General features: G+C 40.2%; 1 long non-coding RNA gene across 1 annotated transcript; it reads left to right on the forward strand.

Moving 5' to 3' along the window:
* The first annotated feature begins 726 nt into the window (after window positions 1-726).
* On the forward strand, window positions 727-8,675 carry LOC125356188. Its single transcript, XR_007211828.1, has 3 exons — window positions 727-965; window positions 5,639-5,644; window positions 8,666-8,675. It is a non-coding gene; the product is annotated as an uncharacterized LOC125356188 (long non-coding RNA).
* The last annotated feature ends 14,299 nt before the right edge of the window (window positions 8,676-22,974 follow it).

The following is a 22,974-nucleotide window of genomic DNA, read 5'->3' on the forward strand; positions in this document are numbered from 1 at the left end:
ACCTATCTACCAGTTATCTTCTTCCTTTCTCCCTTTTACATAAATCTTATATCTTGTTCAATTTCTAGGCATTATGCTCATGATTAATAATTTAAAAAAGATTCAGGGGAACAGACTAATGATTCAGGGAATTTGTTCAAACTAACTAAATCTACTTTCTCAAACTGTCCTTCCCTGAAAGATTGACATAACTTGAAAACTAGAATGAAAAAAGATACCACGAACCATGTGGAGATCAAAATTCACTCTACTCACAAGAAAAGAGTTATTCTGTTCTCTGGGTCTGAGAGAGAACCCCCCCCCTTTTTTTTTTGCAGGCTAAGCTGTGCTACCCTGGTTTAGCTTGTGGCACATGAGGTCTGTGCTGACATAACAGCATCTTCAATGCTTGCAGCTGTGCTCAGCCATTGTGGCCTCAGCTGATTTGCAGCCTCTGCTGATTTGCATGATCCCAGAGCCCAGCCCACTGCTCACAAAACTTCTTAATAGCCGCTCACCCTGAGCAGCCGTCAGTCCCAGTCAGCACCCAGCATGGACATGAGGACCCCTGCTCAGCTCCTGGGGCTCCTGCTGCTCTGGCTCCCAGGTAAGCAAGGACAATACTGAGAATTTACTTAGTTCACTGTAACCAATACTTCTTTGGGGGAAGTCTTCTAATAAATAGATAATTATTGTTCTTATGTTTTCAATGATAGGTGCCAGATGTGACATCCTGATGACCCAGATTCCATCACTGTCTGCATCTGTAGGAGACACAGTCTCCATCACTTGCCAGGCCAGTCAGGGCATTAGCAACTATTTACATTGGTATCAACAAAAACCAGGGAAAGCCCCTCAGTTCCTCATCTATAGAGCAACAAGTGTGCAACCTGGGGTTCCATCGAGGTTCAGTGGCAGTGGATCTGGGACAGAGTTCACTCTCACCATCAGCAGCCTGCAGCCTGAAGATGTTGCCACTTATTACTGTCAACAAGGTTACAGTAATCCTCCCACAGTGATACAAGTCATAACAAAAACCTCCCAGGGCTGCAGAAGTGAGAGGCTGGGCTGCCCTGGCTCCTTGCCCAGGGGCGGCCATCTGTGGAGAGTGCTTCTCAGGTGCTGCCAGTCACTGAAGGCCGCTGAGAGGTTTTGGTAGAAGGGACAAGGAGGCTCCTCCTACATCCTAATTCAGTCTTCATGCAAACAACAGCGGAACAGACATGACAACACCACTCTTGTCTTATAAAGGACATGGATGGTACCCACAAGGAGTCTGGGAGGTGGTATCCAGTTTGGACAAACCTAACTGATTTCTTTAGAGCCTTTTGATTTTTTGGCACAATGTTACACATGCAGATTAATGGAGTAGAATTGAGATTCCTAATCTGCATTCTTATATGTAAAGTAAACTGATTTTTGTTAAGGGCAAGAAGACAAGGTTTTATAAACAATTAGATTTGAGGCAAATATTTTCTACATGCAAATCACTGAAGTTGGATACCTGCCAAACCACTATGTGTAAAAATTAACACAAATTATTACAAAGACCCAAGCATAAAGGTTAAATTTTTTTTTGTCACTCATTGGGCTTGAACTCAGGGTCTGGACACTGTTCCTGAGCTTCTTTGGGCTCTACCACTGGAGCCACAGCGCCACTTCCAGTTTTTGAGTGGCTAATTGGAGATAAGAGTCTCACAGGGACTTTTCTGCCTGAGCTGGCTTCAAATCGTGATCCTCAGATCTCAGCCTCCTAAGTAGCCGTGATTACAGGAGTGAACCACTGGCATCTGGCTTAAAAGTTAAAAATTTTAAAAAGAAATTCTTACCAGGAAATACAAATGTTAAACCTGGTGAGTTGGTCTTAGTAACTTTTTCTTAGTTATAACACTGAAGCCTGAAAACAAAAGGAAATGAGAGAGAAATAAGATTTCATAAAATTGAACAACTCTTATATCCTAATGTGTAGATTGTAGAAAGTTGAAAAAATATTTGAAAATTAATGTAAAATCTTCTCGAATGTAATGAATGATAGTACATCAGTGAACGATTATTACTGAAGTATATTCAGATGGAATAGAAAGACTAATTACTCCACAAATGACAGAGAAAAATACTGAGAGACAATAGAAAAGAAAAAAAAACCTCTAAGACAATCATCCCACTATAAAGCAGGGGAATGCGGAGAAATACACTGATTGGTTCTCCTCATGAGCACTGAAGATGAAAGGTACTGGGAGGAAAAATTTAGGCTTGAATGTATAGAAGGAAAACTACAAATTCTATATTCTGATCTGTTTTGTGCTGTTCCAGGGGCTTGAACTCAGGGCCTTGGTGCTGTCCCAGACCTTTTGTGTTCAAGACTAGCAATCTACCACCTGAACCACACCTTCAATTACAACTTTTTGGTGGTCAATCAGAGATAAGTGTCTCGCGGACTTTCCTGCCTAGGCTGGACTTGAACCATCACCTTCAGTTCTCAGATAATTGAGTGGCTATGATTACAGGGATGAGCCCCTAGAATCCGGCTTGTGGCATGATATTTTAACAGGCAAGACAAAGTACACAGATTGGCTTTGTAAATGGAGTTGAAGATAAAAATCTTATTTGTAGATACTCTGCAAGAAACCTGGTAAATCTACCTGAAACTCAGAAAAGACAGTAGGCACTCTTGACAGGAAACTATTGAATCTATATTCAATTCACATAAAACAACTCCGATGTTCATGTTGTATGTTTTCCCTTCATTACAACTATAAAACCAGAGCCTAAATTCTTATGAATATTCTTAAAAGAAGTAAGAATGGCAAAGTATTATGTGAACACTCATCTTCATAAAAGGTAAGTACAGAATGTCATTTGGAAAGGCAACTAGGAAGTAGGCCATGAAAAAGAGGATTTATGAAGGCACATCTCTCTCTAGGGAACATACATTAGATTGCTCTTACTTTCCCTGAATCCCAAATGACATTTTATGTCACTTGCTCCCAGGAGAGGCCTGACCCCCTCCTGTGTTTTTTTCCACTTCACCTGCCAGTTTGTCTCCCACCACTGCACCCACCAGGACATTTGCATATTGCTCCCTAGGGAGGCGCTTCCTTGCAAGTCCAGCATAAAAGCTCAGCTCTCAGCTTGCCATGGCTGACTTGAATTCCTCAGTTTATCTTCTCAAAATGAGGTGGTCTGCTCAACTCCTGGGGCTGCTAATGCTCCCGATTCCCGGCAAGGGCAGAGGAAGACAAAAATGGGGAGGGTGATTTATCCTTATATATCACCCTGCACCAAAATCAATTCCAAATGGATTAAAGACCTCAAAATCAAAACAGACACCCTGAAAACAATAAAGGAAGTAGTAGGAGAAACACTTGGGCTCCTTGGCACAGAACGGAACTTCCTTAACAAAGAACCTGAAAGGCTACAAATCAAAGAAAGGTTGGACAAATGGGACTGCATCAAACTGCAGAGCTTCTGCACGGCAAAGGACATAGCTTGCAAGATAAACAGAAATCCCACAGACTGGGAGAAGATCTTTACCGGCCATTCAACGGACAAAGGCCTCATATCTAAAATATATGCAGAACTAAAAAAATTACCTTCCTCCAAATCAAAACCGCAAAGAACTAATAGCCCGCTCATCAAGTGGGCTAAAGACCTACAAAGAGACTTCTCTGATGAGGAAATGAGAATGGCCAAGAGACATATGAAAAAGTGATCTACATCACTGGCCATAAAAGAAAAGCAAATCAAAACAACATTGAGATTCCATCTCACCCCAGTAAGAATGTCATATATCAAGAAAACTAACAATAACAGTTGTTGGAGGGGATGTGGCCAAAAGGGAACCCTACTTCATTGTTGGTGGGAATGTAAACTGGTTCAGCCACTCTGGCAAGCAGTATGGAGATTCCTCAGAAGGCTAAATGTAGAACTCCCCTGTGACCCAACAACCCCACTTTTGGGTATTTATCCAAAAAACCACAAACAAAATCACAGTAAAGCCACCAGCACAACAATGTTTATTGCAGCGCAATTTGTCATAGCGAGAATCTGGAACCAACCCAGATGCCCCTCCATAGACGAATGGATCAGGAAAATGTGGTACATACAGTGAGGCCTTTTATTCATTGGGTTTTATTTCTTCTGCTTTATTGTGATGCCATTAAAACACACCTTTTTATCTTACTCTTTTAATGCCTACGATGTTGCAACTAGCACCAAACCCCCCTCCCTTTTGCTGGTCTTGGGACTTGTACTCTGGGCCTGGGCGCTGTCCCTGAGCTCCTTTTGCTCAAGGTTAGCACTCTACCACTTGAGCCATAGCACCACTTCTTAGTTTTTCTGTTAATAATCTGAGAAAAGAATGTTAATGGACTTTCCTGCCTAGCCTGGCTTTGAAGCATGATCCTGAGAACTCAGTCGCCCGAGTGGCTAAGATTATAGGAATGAGCCACCAGCGTCTGATCAAAAACCCCTTTCAATAACGGTTTAGTGTGATGACACTGGTTAGTATAACCATCAACATAAAAATGTAATAAAATCTGTCAATACATTTGAACTTGAAAGGAAATCTGACTTGTGTATTCTGGTAGGAACTATATACACATTATATGCTTTCAATTGATTCCTTTAAAAATAGTGTTGTAATACTAGGTCTCATTACTTATGGTCATATCAGTTACATAGATTTGCAAGGTATAATGGAAATAAGAGACATTCTTTCTCACCAGGGTAAGATAAAGAAGATTTGGATCAAGAGAATAAATTAGTTTAGAGATAGGTCTCAAGAGAATGGAATGGGCACTGGTTGCTCCTGTTTGTAATTCTAGCTATTCTGGAAGCTGAGATCTGAGGATAAGTGGTTCAAAGCCAGCCTGGGCAGGAAACTCCTTGAGACTCTCATCTCCAAATAATCGCCTGAAAACCGGAAATGGCACTGTGGCTCCACGTGGTATAGCACTAATCAGAGACAATACCCTGGCCCTTAGCTAAGTTCAAGCATCATGGCTGACGGGGGAAAAAAAAAAAGAGGCACTAGTTGGGAAGAAATGGAATTTCACATCAGAGCTTCCTGATTTCAATGGCATTGAATATCCTCTGGTCCTTACATCAGTAAAAAACTAGGGGTCACTCAAGGCATATATGTGCAGACATTTTTTCCTTTACAACTTCTAGACTCAATTTTTCTCACTGTTCATGAAAAGTTCACTTACATTTGAAAGCACCTGTGACTCCTACTTCATATCCTAGATAGTCAAGAGGTTGAGAATATGTGGTTAAGGCCATCCTGGGAAAAAAGTCATGAGACACTTTTTAAGCTGATAGAGCCGAACACAATGGTGTGTACCTGCTATCCTAAGCTATGCAAGTGGGTGCAATTTGGATGATTGCATTTTCAAATTGTGTTGTTTTAATCTCATGTTCACCTTGTGCTGCTACCTTACCAGGATATCTACATGTGGTCTCTGAAAGGTTATGTCCTGGCCATCCCAGGGAGATAATCACAGGCAGGAGAAGAAGGTTCATAAGGAGGTTTATTAGTGGGGCCATAGTTCCCACGGGAGAGGGAGCTACATGGCGTCTGCACCTTATCCAGGTGGCAGCTTCTCTCTCTGGTGGTAAAGGGGAAGTAGGTAGGTCGTGAGTAGGAGTGGCTCATTAGGTATGGGTGGATCTGGAGGCTAGTGGGAGGAGCTGAGGACCTGAAGCTAGGGAAATGCTAACAGTCTCCAGTTGCTTGTGGAAAGAAGAACTAGGTCTTAGAAACTCTGAGAAAAGAATGCGTAGTCTTCCGCACTTGCTGTTCATTCACAGAGCACAGGAGAGGCCTATTTGGCTCACAGAGCTAAATTCTGCTTTTATGTTGTATTCAGATGCAGTGAACAGTGTTAAGAAATTAGATGCATACATCATGTCTTCTTAGGGGATATCAGGGTACAAACTCAGCAACCACTTAGGAAACACAGGCAGGTTTAATTCCAGTGCACTGGGGTTAGAGAATCTACTCTAGCCAGGCAGAATCTGGCGTGATGTCTTGGGCTTGGTGACTAGACATCCCTTACACTCTGAGGAAACTCTCCTCTTTTGATCTGCAAGACCATCCATTTCAGCTTGGGAAGGGAACCCATTTCCCTGAATTAGTCTCTTCTAAAACAGTGTGGGATGGGACTGTGTGTGGTGACAGAGTCTAGAGGACCATGTGCAGAACCCGTAGTCCTATCATGCTCCTCTGCTCACCGTCATCCACCTCTAGGGGATGGCAAGGAATTCCCTCAACAAGACATATCCAAGTCACAGGAATCAGAGCAGCCAGACAGTGCCATGGTCCTGAATAATAGCACTTGACAGCAGGAGAGAAACCACAGGTGGTGCAGCTGCTTCAATCTTTTCCTTAATGATGGTCAGATCAGAGACACTTTAAGACACTTTAGGTTCACAAAAAAAGTCAACAAGAACAACAAGATTATGAATTCCAAGCATATCTGAGGCTTTGTAGTAAAAACAGTGGGTTTTTTTGATGTTGGAATATTTTAAAATGTAATTTTATTGTCAATGTGATGTACAGAGGGTTTACAGTTACGTACATAAGGCAGTGCATTTCTTGTCAAACCTGTGTCCTCCTCCCTTATTTTCTCCCACCTTCCCTCTGCCCCAATTTCCCCTCACCCCACAGGTGTACAGATCATTTCCAACATAATTTCTTGTGAGTATCACTGTTGCATTGGTTTGACTTTTATCCTTTGTCTCACAATTTTTATATTCCTTTTCTCTTCCCTGGTTCAGATAAACATATATACAATACCCAGGCTAACCAAATAATATGCAGTGACAACAGGGGACAAACCATAGGGAAAAAATAACAAGAAAAAAGAAATATTTACACATAGCCCATTCAAAATAATAACAACAATTTAAAACCACTTGTTTCCATATCTTGTAGTTCATTTCACTTAGCATCATTTTATATGATCATATGTACATAGTCATTGAGCTATTGTGATCCTCTGCTAGCACTATCCTACACATATAATAGTTATTACCAATGATGGAAAACATAGAGTCTATGTTTCTTTGGGTCTGGCTCATTTTTTATCCTCCGTACAAGCAATCTTCCCTGCTTGGCTGGTCTTCTCCAACACTAGCAATACCTCTAGCCAGCTTCTTCCCTAGCTGACCTGTGAAGAAAGTCTGAGATTCTTATCTCCAATGAACCACAAAATATCTGGAAGCAGAACTGTGGCTCACCTAATAGAGGGATAGCCTTGAAAATAAAAATTCAACGACATAGCCACATCCAAAGTTCAGGACTAGGACCAGCTAAAAGAAAAGAAAAGTGAAGTAAAGAGAAGATAAAAGAAAAGGAATGAAGTATGATATATATGTAGGTGAGATATCATGGTGAAAACCCTTGATGCTAGTACTGCATACTAAAGATATGAAAAACAGTAGGATAAAATCGTTTTTGTGAGTTTCAGGGGGAAAAAGGAAAGAGAATGGAGGAAAGTAAATGAAGGTGAATATGATCGAAGCACTTTATTGGCATATGTAAAAAGGGCAGTGAATCCTGTTAAAACTGCTTTCAGGAGGGAAAAGTGGGGGTAATGAAGAGGGGTCGATGGCATGAGGTTGATGGTAAATATTGTATGCATGTGTGGAAATGTCAAAATGAGTCCCTTTTTGCATAACTCATATATGCTGAAAAATCAACAATTCATTCTTGTTTTCTAGCAGTATAAAAGCAATGGTCAAAATTATATATGTTGCTACTTTGTACAGAAAAAGATCTGTATGTCATTATGCTGTCAAAACCATGTCAGTTGGAAGTCATTGAGTTCCTCTTCCCCAGACACGTGAATTCAATATTAATCTTAATCACAGTACATACTTTGGTTATGAACTGTAGAAGGTGAATGATCTCAAGATCATAATACATAATGGTTTACAGCTATATTTCAAACCCCTAGAGAAACAGAGACTGGTAGGACTGTGGATTGAGGTCAGGGAAGGCAAATTAGTGAGACACATCACATTAATTCAGACACCAAGGAAAAATTTTGGTCTGTTCTTCAGTTTTGTGGTCTTATCATTGTTGATGATGACACACCAGCCATGTTGCTGAAGGTCTCTCAGGGTAGATTTATACTTGTTTTCCCTCAGGATCATTTTCAGTCATGCATACACGTGATCAAAGTTCAGAGGTGCTGTTGTGTTCTTTTTATGGTGTCTGTTAGGAGATCCATGTTCTGAATCACCCATAGTAGTAATCTTCATTCCAATTCTAGACTAAGGTGATGGCTGTTGGATTTCTCTGCGACAGTTACTCTTTCCCTTTTGTAACTTGTGAGACTGTATGGAGGACTTTTTGATGGCTTATGAATATCCTACTCCTTATAGAAATATCACTATGAATCCAAGGATTTACAATTTCTTTAATGGAGTATTTATATGATATTCAAAATCCCCCATAATTTACAAGTGAATATGCCTTGATAGCTGATTTCTTTTCTCTTATTACTTTACTTCAACAACCAGGAATTCTTAGTTTGTGGCACAAAGTGGTTCAAATTTATCTTGCAATTTCCTTAGTTTTTAAAAAAGAATCAATTATTTCCGCAAGGATCACTGGTTTAATTATGTGAGAATAGATTGGAGGACCATTAGTGATAGTACTATCTGTTACTGGAGCAAGAGCATAATTACTTCAAGGCTAGGAAAATATCTATCCATGTATCCATTTATTTATTCATATATTTATTAATTAATACCAATGTTTAATTATTAATGTAAATATTAATAAATAATGTAAGTATATGCATAAATTTGTATACATATAAATAAATATCAATAGACATATGTGTACACATAAATTAATATTTACTTATTAACATTATTAATTAATATTTACATATTTATGTGTGTTCCTATGCATATTCATATATGTGTACCTATACATATATAGATACATATGTGATCCATGATGATATCTCCCCTTGCATTCAAAACAATAGGTTATTATTAAGTAAGTTATTAGAAATCGTTTTGATCTAGATCCATTACAATTCTTTTCCTCAGGAACAGGAATATTGGCTAATGATCCCTCATGAATTTATCCATATGATCCACGGCTCTTCGGGATGATAGGAAACTCTTGGTATCACTGCCACTTACACTGTCATATCAAACATTCCCCTCACAAGTATTTGTTCATACACTCTTCAGACTCTGAGAATGTTGAGAAGATGAGCCAACTTTGAATCCCATGCAGTATGGACTTCCTGGGCCCTGACAACTGTGACAACTGGATGTCCTCTTGTGTCAATCCTTCTCAGCACCTTCAATGGAGTCAACAATGCTATTTCTCCCTCCACAGACATTCAGCTCTCCTCACTCTTGCTTCTAAGCCCCATGTAGCCTCCTCCCAATATGGATGTCATTTCCATGTGCTGCTGGTTCCAAGAATCTGTTCATAGATTCCAGCATAATTTTTCTTTTTGCAGTACTATTCACTCTGCTCTTGTCCAATGTCTTTATCTGGGCAATGAGCACAGTGTTCTCTTAGTACCTGAAAGAGACCACAGCATGGAGGAGACACTTGCAGCTTTAGTCAACAATAAGGACTCCAGGTTAACCTGAGATTATCCTTTTCAAGGAGGATCATTGCTTCTGAAGATAGTAGCTTGGGTGAAGTTATTTAAAACTCAGAGGGAATGATATAAGACCCTTAGGCATTCACAGTTGTAATTATACACAAGTTTAGGTTGGTAGAAAAAATTTTTCATACATACTTGCTTTAATGAATTGACTGGGACCAAAAAACCTCAGAGATGGAGGAGAAATCAAGGCAGAGCTCTACACAAGTTCAGGCACTTTCTTATCAATGAGATCCACTTTTTTATTTCACCTCCATGGAATTTATTGCAGCACAGCAACGCTGATAAGTTGCCACATAAAAAATTATCAGTGAATCAGAGCAATTCCAGAACTTCCTGTTCTGGATAATAAAGACATGTGCCAAATTTCTATTGTGCAAAAGTTGCCTATAGATTTCTGGAACTAACACTCCAATGGATAGGTCTGGTTATAGATGAAGAAATTTTAAAAAGTAATCATTGAGGGCTGGGGATATAGCCTAGTGGCAAGAGTGCCTGCCTCGGATACACGAGGCCCTAGGTTCGATTCCCCAGCACCACATATGCAGAAAACGGCCAGAAGCGGCGCTGTGGCTCAAGTGGCAGAGTGCTAGCCTTGAGCGGGAAGAAGCCAGGGACAGTGCTCAGGCCCTGAGTCCAAGGCTCAGGACTGGCCAAAAAAAAAAAAAAAAAGTAATCTTTGATTCTCATTGGTGTGCCCAACCCACAGGAAAGCAACTTGGTGATTCCTTTCTGTGGCCGCAACATATTCTGTTGATGACCTAAATCCCCTGAGACTCAGAATGTGTGGAGTTACTGAGATGAGGCCGCTGGACAGCTGTGCTAAACCCTGACTAGATGCTGCTGATTTGCATACACCATCAGCCCAGCCCACTGCCCTCAGGACTTCTTCATAGGCTGCTCACCCTGTGCAGCAGTCAGTCCCAGTCAGCACCCAGCATGGACATGAGGACCCCTGCTCAGCTCCTGGGGCTCCTTCTGCTCTGGTTCTCAGGTAAGCAAGGATAATTCTGGGGCTTTACTCTACTAGGTGTGATCCTTGGGGCTCATGCTTCAGGAAAGCTTTCTCATTCCTTGATTAATAGTCTGGGTAATTTTTTTTTTAATGTTTCTGCTGCCAGGAGCCTGGTGTGACATCCAGATGACCCAGTCTCCTTCATCACTGTCTGTGTCTCTGGGAGACACAGCCACCATCACCTGCAGAGCCAGTGAGGACATTGGGTATGCTTTAGCCTGGTACCAGCAGCAACCAGGGAAAGCTCCTAAACTCCTGATCTATAGTGCAGATCAGTTGGAACCAGGTGTCCCATCCAGGTTCAGTGGCAGTGGATATGGGACTGAGTTCACTCTCACCATCAGCAGCCTGCAGCCTGAAGATCTTGCCACTTATTACTGTCAATGTGGTTATATTACTTCTCCCACAGTGATCCAAGTCATAACAAAAACCTCCCAGGGCAGCAGAAGTGAGAGGCTGGGCTGCCCCAGCTGCTTCTCCTGCTGCCTCTATCTGCTCAGATTGTTCTCAGCCATGGCCAGTTTACATGTGAAGAGACTGAATTGTGGCACCTGTCGTTTCTTATGGAAAATTATGCAATAACAAACCAAATAACTGAATATTCTATTCAAGAATTGCTTTTAATAGAAAGAAGAGAGTCACTTTCAGTTTTTATTCATATATTTCCTGATATCTATTACTGTTAACACACATCTGTACCTATTAATGGCATCCTGGGATTCTCTGTAGGTCTATTATGCAATTGGACCATATTCTTCCACATTTCTGTTGTGTTCAGCCTCCTACCCTGTTATCCTGTGTCCTTTTCAGGCCCACAGACTACCTATTTTTTTAAGTTTCTTTGAGTGAGAAACAGCATGCATAATGGTCTTTGTGTTGATGATTTTGTTTAACAGGTTATGCCCAGTTCTATGCATTCTGTTGTAGCTTATAGGATATTTGTGTTTTAAAATACATGCTCATATATACATAAGCCACTTTCTCTATCTCTCATCTTTTGGAGCACACTACCCTGAATCCAAATTCTCACTAGTTTGAACAGTATCAAAAGAAACATAGGCATACAGAAATTCCTTTATAAATGTCACTTTTATAAATTGCCTTTTTTCCCTTTGGGTATGTACACAGGAATGAGGTAGCCAACTCATCTGGTTTGTCTATTCTTAAGTTATTTAGTGACCATATGGTCATTCATCCTGGATATCTAACTTATATTCCTTCCAAGTGAGCTTTCCTAGTGTTGAAAGTTTGTTTTAAGGGAGATGGGATTGACCTCTGGTCTTCTAGTCCTCTCAGCCATCTCTATTGGATCACATCAATCCATATTCGTTTGTTTTGTTCAAATTTGTCCACAGGAATAAACTGTAAGGGTGCCAAAATCCTGTAGTTAAATCTTTACAAGTCTGGTATTGAAGGAAGACCTATGGGAACCAAGAAGATTGGTACAAAGCAAAAGCACCCACAAATAAACATGGGTCCCTTATATAATGGGCCAATTATCATCTTAAGCTCATTAATGTGTCAACAGTCATCTTAAGTTCCTTATTTCCTATAAAAGTCTATAAATGAAGTACTGTTTAGACCCTATATGAGGTTAGAAATTACTGCAGGAGAGGCATCAAGTTGCTTTGTGCTTCCCCATCATTTGAATTGAGATGAGTGACCTTTATTTGGAAAGAAAATGTTTGCAGTGTGTTTTGTGGTCATGCATTCCTTCTGCTGTGTCACAAACTGTAGGAAAATGTGCATTGCATTTATATTTAAGATGAAAGGTGGATTGGGGTAAAAATAGCACTTGCAGCCAGCCATACACAGATGAATCCTCAAGAAACACAAATGGACACCAAGTGCACACAGGCCAAGAGCTCTGGTCTCTGGTCACTGCTGACCAGGCTGTAGTCCTGAGGCAGAGTTATAGGAATAGCCCTCTTCTCTGAAGAAGCAGCAGGAATTGAAGTTACAGACATCAGGGTCCCCTTCACAGGCTGTGTTAGCAGTGACCTTGTTGGACCTGTTTCTAGAAGCATTGCAGGAATCTGCTCCATAAGACTTCAAAACAGTGTGTGAATAATTTGACATTCTAGAATGTGAGCTTTTCTGCTTGCTATTCATATTTACAAACAGCAGCATGAGTTCCAGGAGCAAGGGAAGACAGTTTATTCCAAGAGCATCATCTAAGCCTTCTTCTTGTTGCTAATTACCACATGATCTCAGTGGTCTGGCCAGAAGAAGCCAGTATGTTCACAACATTTCAAACCTCAAGTCAACCAGGAAGAGAGGAGCCACCAAATTCTCTCCACCTGCATAGCCGCATGGTACACACAGAGGAGAATAAGGAAATTCCCCTCATCCATGCAACCTTTGCTTCTTCAGCCTCGAGTAGGCTCTCCACACTCCTAACTTCCTAAAACTAAGGCAAACCAGGGTGCCATCTGTGTATCTCTTTCTTCTCTGTTTCTCTATTATGGTAACCTCAGGTTTCTTCTTTCCACATGATTCTCTGGAAATAATTCTCATGGTATACAAGGGTTCAAGTTATAGGTTACCTCCTCTTGTTTCCAACTATGGGGCCACTCTAGTTTCTTTATTTATTCTTTATTTCTTTAGTTTCTTTATTTTTAAAGGGAAATATTTTGTAAATTATTCTTCCATCCACATGTCCTGTGTTTTAGTTAATCCAGACAAGCAAGTAAATCAACACAATTTGGATTGATTTTAAGCACAGCTTGAATTTTCTGGAAGATCAGATTTGAATTTAGACGCCTTCAACTGCACTGCTAATTCTACAATAGGAAGTGCTGATCTTGTACTTGTAGTCAGATCACTATGGTCCTTCATCTCATGATTGTCCACACCAATCACAAAACATCTCTTGTGTGGACTGTCTGTTCACACCTTCAAAATCCATCCAGCCTCCCAGCTGCATCAGGTTTGGCCCCACTGTGATCTGGGGAGTGGATCCACCCGCTATGGATCCACCGTCAAGAGAACAGATCTGAGGAAGAGCGACACATAGTCTGTCATTTAGGCTTTGAGCTTCTTAGTTTGAAATTTTGTGGCCATGAAGGTGATGTGAATGAAATAAATTGATTCTGCTTTAATTACATTTTTATTATCTTTAAGTAGGAGTATGAGATGTTACCATTCAATCAGTCCGTTTTTGAGTAAAACAAGACGTCTTGATCAATGGTACCCTTATCTTCATTCTCCTCTGTCTCTCCAAGGAAAGTTAATTGTGTCCTTTCTGTCAGAATGACTGATGGAGAGCTAAGTCAAAACTGTAATTTCTAGGCATCTGATCAAGTGGGTGTTAAACTTGCTGGGTTATCAAAATGGGCGTGTTTGATGTGACACTCTGTTTACTCTTGTGACAGGTGGAGGGCCCAGCTGAAATAAAAGATCGGGACTTGAGCCAATATACTGCCTTTTTCACAGGGATTTTATGTGATAGAATAGGTCTGTGAGGACTTTCTGGTGTTCTTACATTCCTGGCAACACTTCTCATCTCTGTCCTCACTCTCTTCCTCTCTGTTTCTGAAAATTAAGGCAATACCCCAGGTGACGAATTGCTGGTTTGTTTTTTATTTTAATTCATATTTTGGAGACATTTATCTGCAATGGATCAGGACTAGTCCAGGGTTGTAGGTTTATCCAAATCCTGGTTCCAATCACAGGACCATCCTTCTTGGTTGAGGGAAATGAATAGTAATTCATTTTCTTTGGTAATAGCTGGACATTGCTTCAACCCATAGAGTTTCTACAGTGGTCACTGTTTATTCTTGCACACGTCAGTTCTTGTGCATGTGCAGGACATGTGTGCATTGGTGTGCTCAGCACAGGAGCAGCAGCCCACATTATCTATGCATGAGTGTTGAGAACATATGTACCACATGCATGTGTTTCTCTGTTGTTGGCACCATCCTGGAGGAATTCTGCTCCTCCGACCCCACGTACTCCAGGTGCTGTCCTTGAGCCACAGTGTTCCCTCTTCACAGTCCCTCAGCCCTGGACAACACTTCATAAACAGACTTACAGAATATCAACTGTTTGGGGATTGGCTATATTCCAGGCCAAGTATATTAACACTATGGCTCCTGTTTGTTTTTGAGTTGTAGTCCATGGTTAAAGAACCACATTTTCTTTGATTATTTTTTCTTTTTCTTAGTGAGGACCTGTTGGTTAGTTTCCTAGTTTTAGCTTCTACTGCAAAAGCTTCTAGGAATATTTCTTTACAATTTTCTGTGTGAAATCAATTGCATTCGTCTGGGAGAAATGTCCAAGAATTTATCTTTTGACGTGTATTTTCATACAACTTTCAGGTTTAGAAGGAAATGTCCAAGATCAAGTTAGCATTTCTGTATCATTTGGGACTGCATTCAATATATGAATATTTATTTCCCCACCATGCTTAGCATATTTACTGTAGTCCTTCTCTTTGCTTTAAATATATGAATGAATGAATGAATGAGTTGCTCTTCCTGGGGCTTGAATTCACGGCCTGGTCTCTGTCCCTGAGTTTCTCTGTGCCCAAGGCTAGTGCTCTACCACTTGAGCCACAATGCCACTTCCAGATTTTTCTGAGTAGTTTATTGGAAATAAGAGTCTCACAAACTTTGTTGCCTGGGCTGGCTCCAAACCTCGATCCTTGGGTCTCTGTCTCCTTAAAACAGGGAAATTGTATAAAACAAACAAACAAAAAAACACTGATTGGTATTCTTCATGAGCACTGAAGATGAATGGTAATGGGAGGGCATATTTAGCTCTGAATAGATAGAAGTGAAACCACAAATTCTATATTCTGTTACATATTTGTGTTGTGCTTTTCCTGGGTCTTGAACTCAATGCCTCATGCTGTCTCTGAGCTTTTATGGTCAAGGCTATGAATCTACCACCTGAGTGACCCCTTCAATTATGGCTTTTTGCTGGGAATTGGAGATGAGAGTCTCATGAATTTTCCTGCCTTGGCTGGCTTTGAAAAATGATCCTAAGTTCTCAGGCTCTTGAGTAACTATGATTATAGGCATGAGCCACTGAAGTCTGGCTTTTGACATCATATTTTAATAGGCAAGACAAAGTACCAGATTTGTAAATGGAGTTGAAGATAAATGATTATTTTCAGACATTCTCTGGAAGAAACTAGAGAAATCTACATGAAACCCAGAAAAGACAGCAGGCACACTTGACAGGAATCCATAGGAATCTATATTCAATCGACATTTAATAATCTGATCTTAATGTTGTGTGTTTTACCTTTATTACAACCATAAACCAGAACCTCAATGCTTTTGAATATTCTTAAAAGAGGTAAGAATGGTAAAGTATTATGTGACCACTCATCCGCATAAAAAGTAAGTATAGAATGTAATTTGGAGAGGCAACTAGGCCATGAAAAAGAGGAATTAGGAAGGTACATCCCTCTCTAGGGAAGGTACATTAGATTGCTCTTGCTTTCCTTGAATCCCAAATGAGAATTTACGTCACTTGCTCCCAGGAGAGACCTGACCCCTCCTGTGTGTTTTTCCACTTCACCTGCCAATTTTTCCCCCACCACTGCACCCACCAGAAAATTTGCTTATTGCTCCCTAGGGAGAAGTTTCCTTGCTAGACCAACACAAAAGCTCAGCTCTCAGTTTCCATGGCTGACTTGAATTTCTTAGTTTATCTTCTCAAAATGAGATGGCCTGCTCAAATCCAGTTAACCACCAGTGATCTGGAAGTGGTGCTCTAACTCAAAATTGAAGAGCGCTGGCCTTGAGTCAAAAAGCTCAGGGACAGTGCACAGGCCCCGAGTTCAAGTACCCATGACCAAAAAAAAAAAAAAAAAGAGTTAAAGGAAACTGATGAAAACAAATGAAACAACATAATAACGATGGCTGTCAGAGTTTGCTAGTTTTCACTTCTCTCTCCTTATTACAGGATCCAGTGCTGATGTCAAGATGACTCAGATTCCATCTCCCTACCTGTCTCCCTTGGAGAGCCGGCCGCCATCTCCTGCTGGTCCAGTCTGAGCCTTCTGCCCCGCCATGGCTGCATCTATTTATACTGGTTCTTCTATAAACCAGGCCAGTCCCTACAATCCCTGATTTATTTTGTTTCCAACTGACTTTCTGCAATGGCAAAGAGGTTCACTGGCAGTGAGTCACAGGCAGATTTCACACTGACCATCAGCAGGGTGAATGATTTGAGAAAAGAATCTTAATGGACTTTCCTGCCTAGGCTGGCTTAGAAGCATGAGCCTGAGAATGCAGACCCAGAGTAACTAAGATTGTAGGAATGAGCGACCAGTGTCTGACCAAAAATCTCTTTCAATAATGGTTTAGTGTGCTGACACTGGTTAGTATAACCATCAACATAAAAACGTAATAAAAATCTGTCAATGCATCTGAACTTGAAAGTAAATCTGACTTGTGTATTCTGGTAGAAATTATATACAAATTATATGGTTTCAATTGATTCCTTTAAAAATAGTGCTGTAATACTAGGTCTCATCAGTTTTGGTCATATCTATTACATACATTTGCAAGGTATAATGGTAATAAGAGAACATTCTTCAACACCAGGGTAAGGTAAAGAAGACTTGGATCAAGAGAATAAATTCGTTTAGAAATAGGGCTGAAGAGAATGGAATGGGCACTGGTTGCTCCCGTCTGTAATTCTAGCTATTCTGGAAGCTGAGATCTGAGGATAAGTGGATCAAAGCCAGTCTGGGCAGGAAACTCCTTGAGACTCTCATCTCCAAATAATCACCTGAAAACTGGAAATGGCACTGTGGTTCAAAGGGGTATAGCACTAGTCAGAGAACACCCTGGCCCTTAGTTCAAGCCTCATGACTGATGGAAAAAAAAAAAAAAGAGGCACTAGTTGGAAAGAAATGGAATTTCACATCAGAACTTCCTGATGTCAATGGCATTGAATATCATCTGGTCCTTTCTTCAGTAAAAAACTAGGGGTCACTCAAAGCATATATGTACGGACATTTTGCCCTTTTACAACTTCTGGACTCAATTTTTCTCACTGCTCACGAAGAGTTCACTTACATTTGAAGGCACTCCTACTACATATCCTAGATAATGAAGAGGCTGAGAATATGTGGTTAAGGACATCCTGGGAATAAGGTTCATGAGACACTTTTTTTTTTTTGGCCAGTCCTGGGCCTTGGACTCAGGGCCTAAGCACTGTCCCTGGCTTCTTCCCGCTCAAGGCTAGCACTCTGCCACTTGAGCCACAGCGCCGCTTCTGGCCATTTTCTGTATATGTGGTGCTGGGGAATCGAACCTAGGGCTTCGTGTATCCGAGGCAGGCACTCTTGCCACTAGGCTATATCCCCAGCCCCTCATGAGACACTTTTTTAAGCTGATAGAGCCAGACAAATGGTGTGTACCTGCTATCCTAAGCTATGCAAGAGGGTGCAATTTGGATGATTTCACTTTCAAATTGTTTTGTTTTAATCTCATGTTCACCGTGTGCTGCTATCTTATCAGGATCTCTAGATGTGGTCTCCAGTTGCCTCTGGAAAGAAGAACTAGGTCTTAGAAACTCTGAAAGTAGAATGCCTAGTCTTCCTCACTTGCTGTTCATTCATGAAGCACAGGAGAGGCCTATTTGGCTCACAGAGCTAAATTCTGCTTTTATGTTGTATTCAGATGCAGTGAACAGTGTTAAGAAATTAGATGCATACATCATGTCTTCTCAGGGGATATCAGGGTACAAACTCAGCAACCACTTAGGAAACACTGCAGGTTTTTTTTTTCTCCTTGTATTTCTTTTTTTTAAAATTTATTTGTTTATTAATTGAACACAAAGTTTTTGACAAGGTGTTGTGCAAAAAGGGTACAGTTACATAGTAGGGCAGTGTGTACATTTCTTGTGATATCTTACGTCTTGTTGTTCTATCTCTTCTCTAGGTCAGGTAGACATATATACAATATACAATGTATCAAGAACATATACAGGGGCTGGGGATATAGCCTAGTGGCAAGAGTGCCTGCCTCGGATACACGAGGCCCTAGGTTCGATTCCCCAGCACCACATATACAGAAAACGGCCAGAAGCGGCGCTGTGGCTCAAGTGGCAGAGTGCTAGCCTTGAGCGGGAAGAAGCCAGGGACAGTGCTCAGGCCCTGAGTCCAAGGCCCAGGACTGGCCAAAAAAAAAAAAAAAAAAAAAAAAAAAAAGAACATATACAGTAGCCACGTGGCCACACCCAAGAAAGTTCGCCTAGGGCTTTAAATGTAATGTCGATATTAGACCATATGTCGACAGTAGTCTTATATGAACGTACATACCTAGCTTTTGAGCTATTGTATTCCCCTGAGAGGTCAATTTTTGACCTTTATATGTTGAGTAATTGGTTGGTTTTAGTTACATACTGTTGGGTTGCTGCCCCAATCCTGTGGGGAATACTATTTGGCAAGCAGTTTTTGGTTTCACAGACTTGGTCTCTACTGTCTCTCCATCTCCCTTTGTTAACAGTCATATATCAGGGAGATCATGCCCCTTTGTTTTCTGTGTTCTAGGCTTGTCCCGCTCAACATTATTTGTTCGAGTTCTGACCATTTCCTTGCGAATAACAATATTTTACCATTCCTAATTGCTATGTAGTATTCCATTGTGTATAAGTACCATATTTTTTGGATCCATTCGTCTGTGGAGGGGCATCTGGGTTGTTTCCATATTTTGGCTATTGTGAATTGTGACTGGCAGGTTTAATTCCATTGCACTGGGGTTAGAGAATCTACTCTAGCCAGGCAGAATCTGGCGTGATGTCTTGGGCTTGGTGTCTAGACATCACTTACACTCTGAGGAAACTCTCCTCTTTTGATCTGCAAGACCATCCATTTCAGCTTGGGAAGGGAACCCATTTCCCTGAATTAGTCTCTTCTAAAACAGTGTGGGATGGGACTGTGTGTGGTGACAGAGTCTACAGGACCATGTGCAGACCTGTGGTCCTATCATGCTCCTCTGCTCACCGTCATCCACCTCTAGGGGATGGCAAGGAATTCCCTCAACAAGACATATCCAAGTCACAGGAATCAGAGCAGCCAGACAGTGCCATGGCCCTGAACAATAGCATTTGACAGCAGGAGAGAAACCACAGGTGGTGCAGCTGCTTCAATCTTTCCTTAATGATGGTCAGATCAGAGACACTATAAGGTACTTTAGCTTCACAAAAAAAGTCAACAAGAACAACAAGATTATGAATTCCAAGCATATCTGAGGGTTTGTAGTAAAACCAGTGTTTTTTATTTTTTATGTTGGAATATTTTAAAATGTAATTTTATTGTCAATGTGATGTACAGAGGGTTTACCGTTATGTACATAAGGTAGTGAGTACATTTCTTGTCAAACCTGTTACCTTCTCCCTTATTTTCTCCCACCTTCCTGCTGCCCCAATTTCCCCTCACCCCACAGTTGTACAGATCATTTCCAACATAATTTCTTGTGAGTATCGCAGCTGCATGGGTTTGACTTTTGTCCTACTTCTCACCATTTTGATGTTCCTCTTCCCTTCCCTGGTTCAGATAAACATATATACAATACCCAGGCTAACCAAATAAAATACAGTGACAACAGGGGACAAACCATAGGGAAGAAAATCACAAGAAAAAAGAAATAATTTTACATAGTACATTAAAAATAACAACAACAATGGAAAACCACTGGTTTCCATATCTTGTAGTTCATTTCACTTAGCATCATTTTAAAGGATCATATGTACATAGTCAATGAGCTATTGTGATCTTCTGCTAGCACTATCCTACACATATACTAATTATTACCAAGAGGGAAAACATAGAGTCTATGTTTCTTTGGGTCTGGCTAATTTTTATCCTCTCTACAAGCAAGCTTCACTGCTAGGCAGGTCCTCTCCAACACTAGCAATACCTCTAACCCAGCTTCTTCTCCAGCCGACCTGTTAAGAAAGTCTATGAGATTCTTATCTCCAATTAACCACAAAAATATCTGAAGGCAGAACTGTGGCTCACTTAAGAGAGGGGTAGCCTTGAAAATAAAAATTCAATGACATAAGCCATATCCAAAGTTCATGCCTAGGACCAGCTAAAAGAAAAGAAAAGTGAAGTAAAGAGAAGATAAAAGAAAAGGAATAAAGTATGATATAAACACAGGTGTGATATCATGGTGAAAACCCTTGTTGCTAGTACTACATACTAAAGAAATGAATAACGGAAGGATAAAATAATTTCTGTGAGTTTCAGGGGGAGAAAGGAAAGAGAATGGCAGAAAGTAAATGAAGGTGAATATGATTGAAGTGCTTCATTGGCATATGTAAAAAAGGGCAGTGATTCTTGTTAAAACTGCTTTCAGAAGGGAAAAGTGGGGGTAATGAAGAGGGGTAGATGGCATGGGGTTGATGGTAAATATTGTATGCATGTGTGGAAATGTCAAAATGAGTCCCTTTTGTATAACTCATATATGCTGAAAAGTTAATTCATTCTTATTTCTAGCAGTATAAAAGCAGTGGTCAAAAATTATATATGTTGCTACTTTGTACAGAAAAAGATCTGTATGTCATTATGCTGTCAAAACCATGTCAGTTGGAAGTCATTGAGTTCCTCTTACCCAGACACGTGAATTCAGTTTTAATCTTAATCACAGTACATACTTGATTATGAACTATAGAAGGTGAATGATCTCAAGATACACAGAAAAACTTATAATACATAATGGTTTACAGCTATAGTTCAAACCACTAGATAAACAGAGACTTGTAGGACTGTGGATTGAGGTCAGGGAAGGCAAATTAGTGAGACACATTGCATGAATTCAGCAACCAAGGAAAAGTTTTAGGCTGGTCTTCAATTTTGTGGTCTTATCATTGTTGATGATGACACACCAGCCATGTTGCTGAAGGTCTCCCAGATTTGGTTTGTACTTGTTTTCCCTCAAGGTTATTTTCAGTTATGCATATATGTGAGCAAAGTTCAGAGGTGCTGTTGTGTTCTTTTTATGGTGTCTGTTAGGAGATTCATGTTCTGAATCACCCATAGTGGTAGTCTTCATTCCAATTCTAGACTATGATGATGGCTGTTGGATTTCTCTGCTCCAGTTACTCTTTCTCCTTTGTAATTTGTGAGAATGTATGGAGAACTTTTTGATGACTTATGAATATCCTACTCCTTATAGAAATACCACTATGAATCCAAGGATTTACAATTTCTTTAATGGAGTATGCTAGTATTTATATGATATTCAAGATTCCCTCAAAATTCACAAGTGAAAATGCCTTGATAGCTGAATTCTTTTCTCTTATTACTTTTCAACAACCAGGAATTCTTAGCTTGTGGCAAAAATGGTTCAAATTTATCTTGCAATGTTCTTATTTTTTAAAAAGAATCAATTATTTCTGCAAGGTTCACTGCTTTGATTGTGAGAGAATAGATTGGAGGACCATTAGTGATAGTACTATCTGTTACTGGAGCCAGACATTATTACTTCAAGGCTAGGAAAATATCTATTCATGTATCAATTTATTTATTAATATATATTTATTAGTTAATATCAATATCTAATTATCAGCATAAGTATTAATAATTAACATGTGCACACATCAATACATATAATTAAATATTAATCTATGTGTACAAATAGATTAATATTTAATTATTAACATTAATATTTATATATACATGCATACTTATATATGTGTACCTATACATATATAGATACATATGTGAATCCATGATGATATCTCCCCTTGCATTCAAAACAATAGGTTATTATGAAGTTATTAGAAATAGTTTTAATCTAGATCCAGTACAATTCTTTTCCTTAAGAACAGGAATATTGGCTAATGATCCCTCCTGAATTTAGCCATATGATCAATGGCTCTTTAGCATGATGGAAAACTTCACGGATTTTATTGCAGGACAGCAATGCTGATAAGTTGCCATATAAAAACTATCAGTGAATCAGAGCAATTCCAAAACCTCCTGTTCAGGATAATAAAGACAGGTGCCAAATTTCTATTATGCAAAAGTTGTCTATAAATTTCTGGAACTAACACTCCAATGGACAGGTCTGGTTTCAGATGAAGAAATTTAAAAAAGTAATCTTTGATTCTCATTGGTGTGCCCAACACACAGAAAAGCAACTTGGTGATTCTCTTCCATGGCTACAACATATTCTGTTGATGACCTGGGTCCCCTGAGACTCAGAATGTGTGGAGTTACTGAGATGAGGCCGTTGGACAGCTGTGCTAAACCCTGACTAGATGCTGCTGATTTGCATACACCATCAGCCCAGCCCACTGCCCTCAGGACTTCTTCATAGGCTGCTCACCCTGTGCAGCAGTCAGGCCCAGTCAGCACCCAGC

The sequence above is a fragment of the Perognathus longimembris genome, chromosome 8 (genome assembly GCF_023159225.1).
Source record: "Perognathus longimembris pacificus isolate PPM17 chromosome 8, ASM2315922v1, whole genome shotgun sequence".
Lineage (NCBI taxonomy): Eukaryota > Metazoa > Chordata > Mammalia > Rodentia > Heteromyidae > Perognathus > Perognathus longimembris.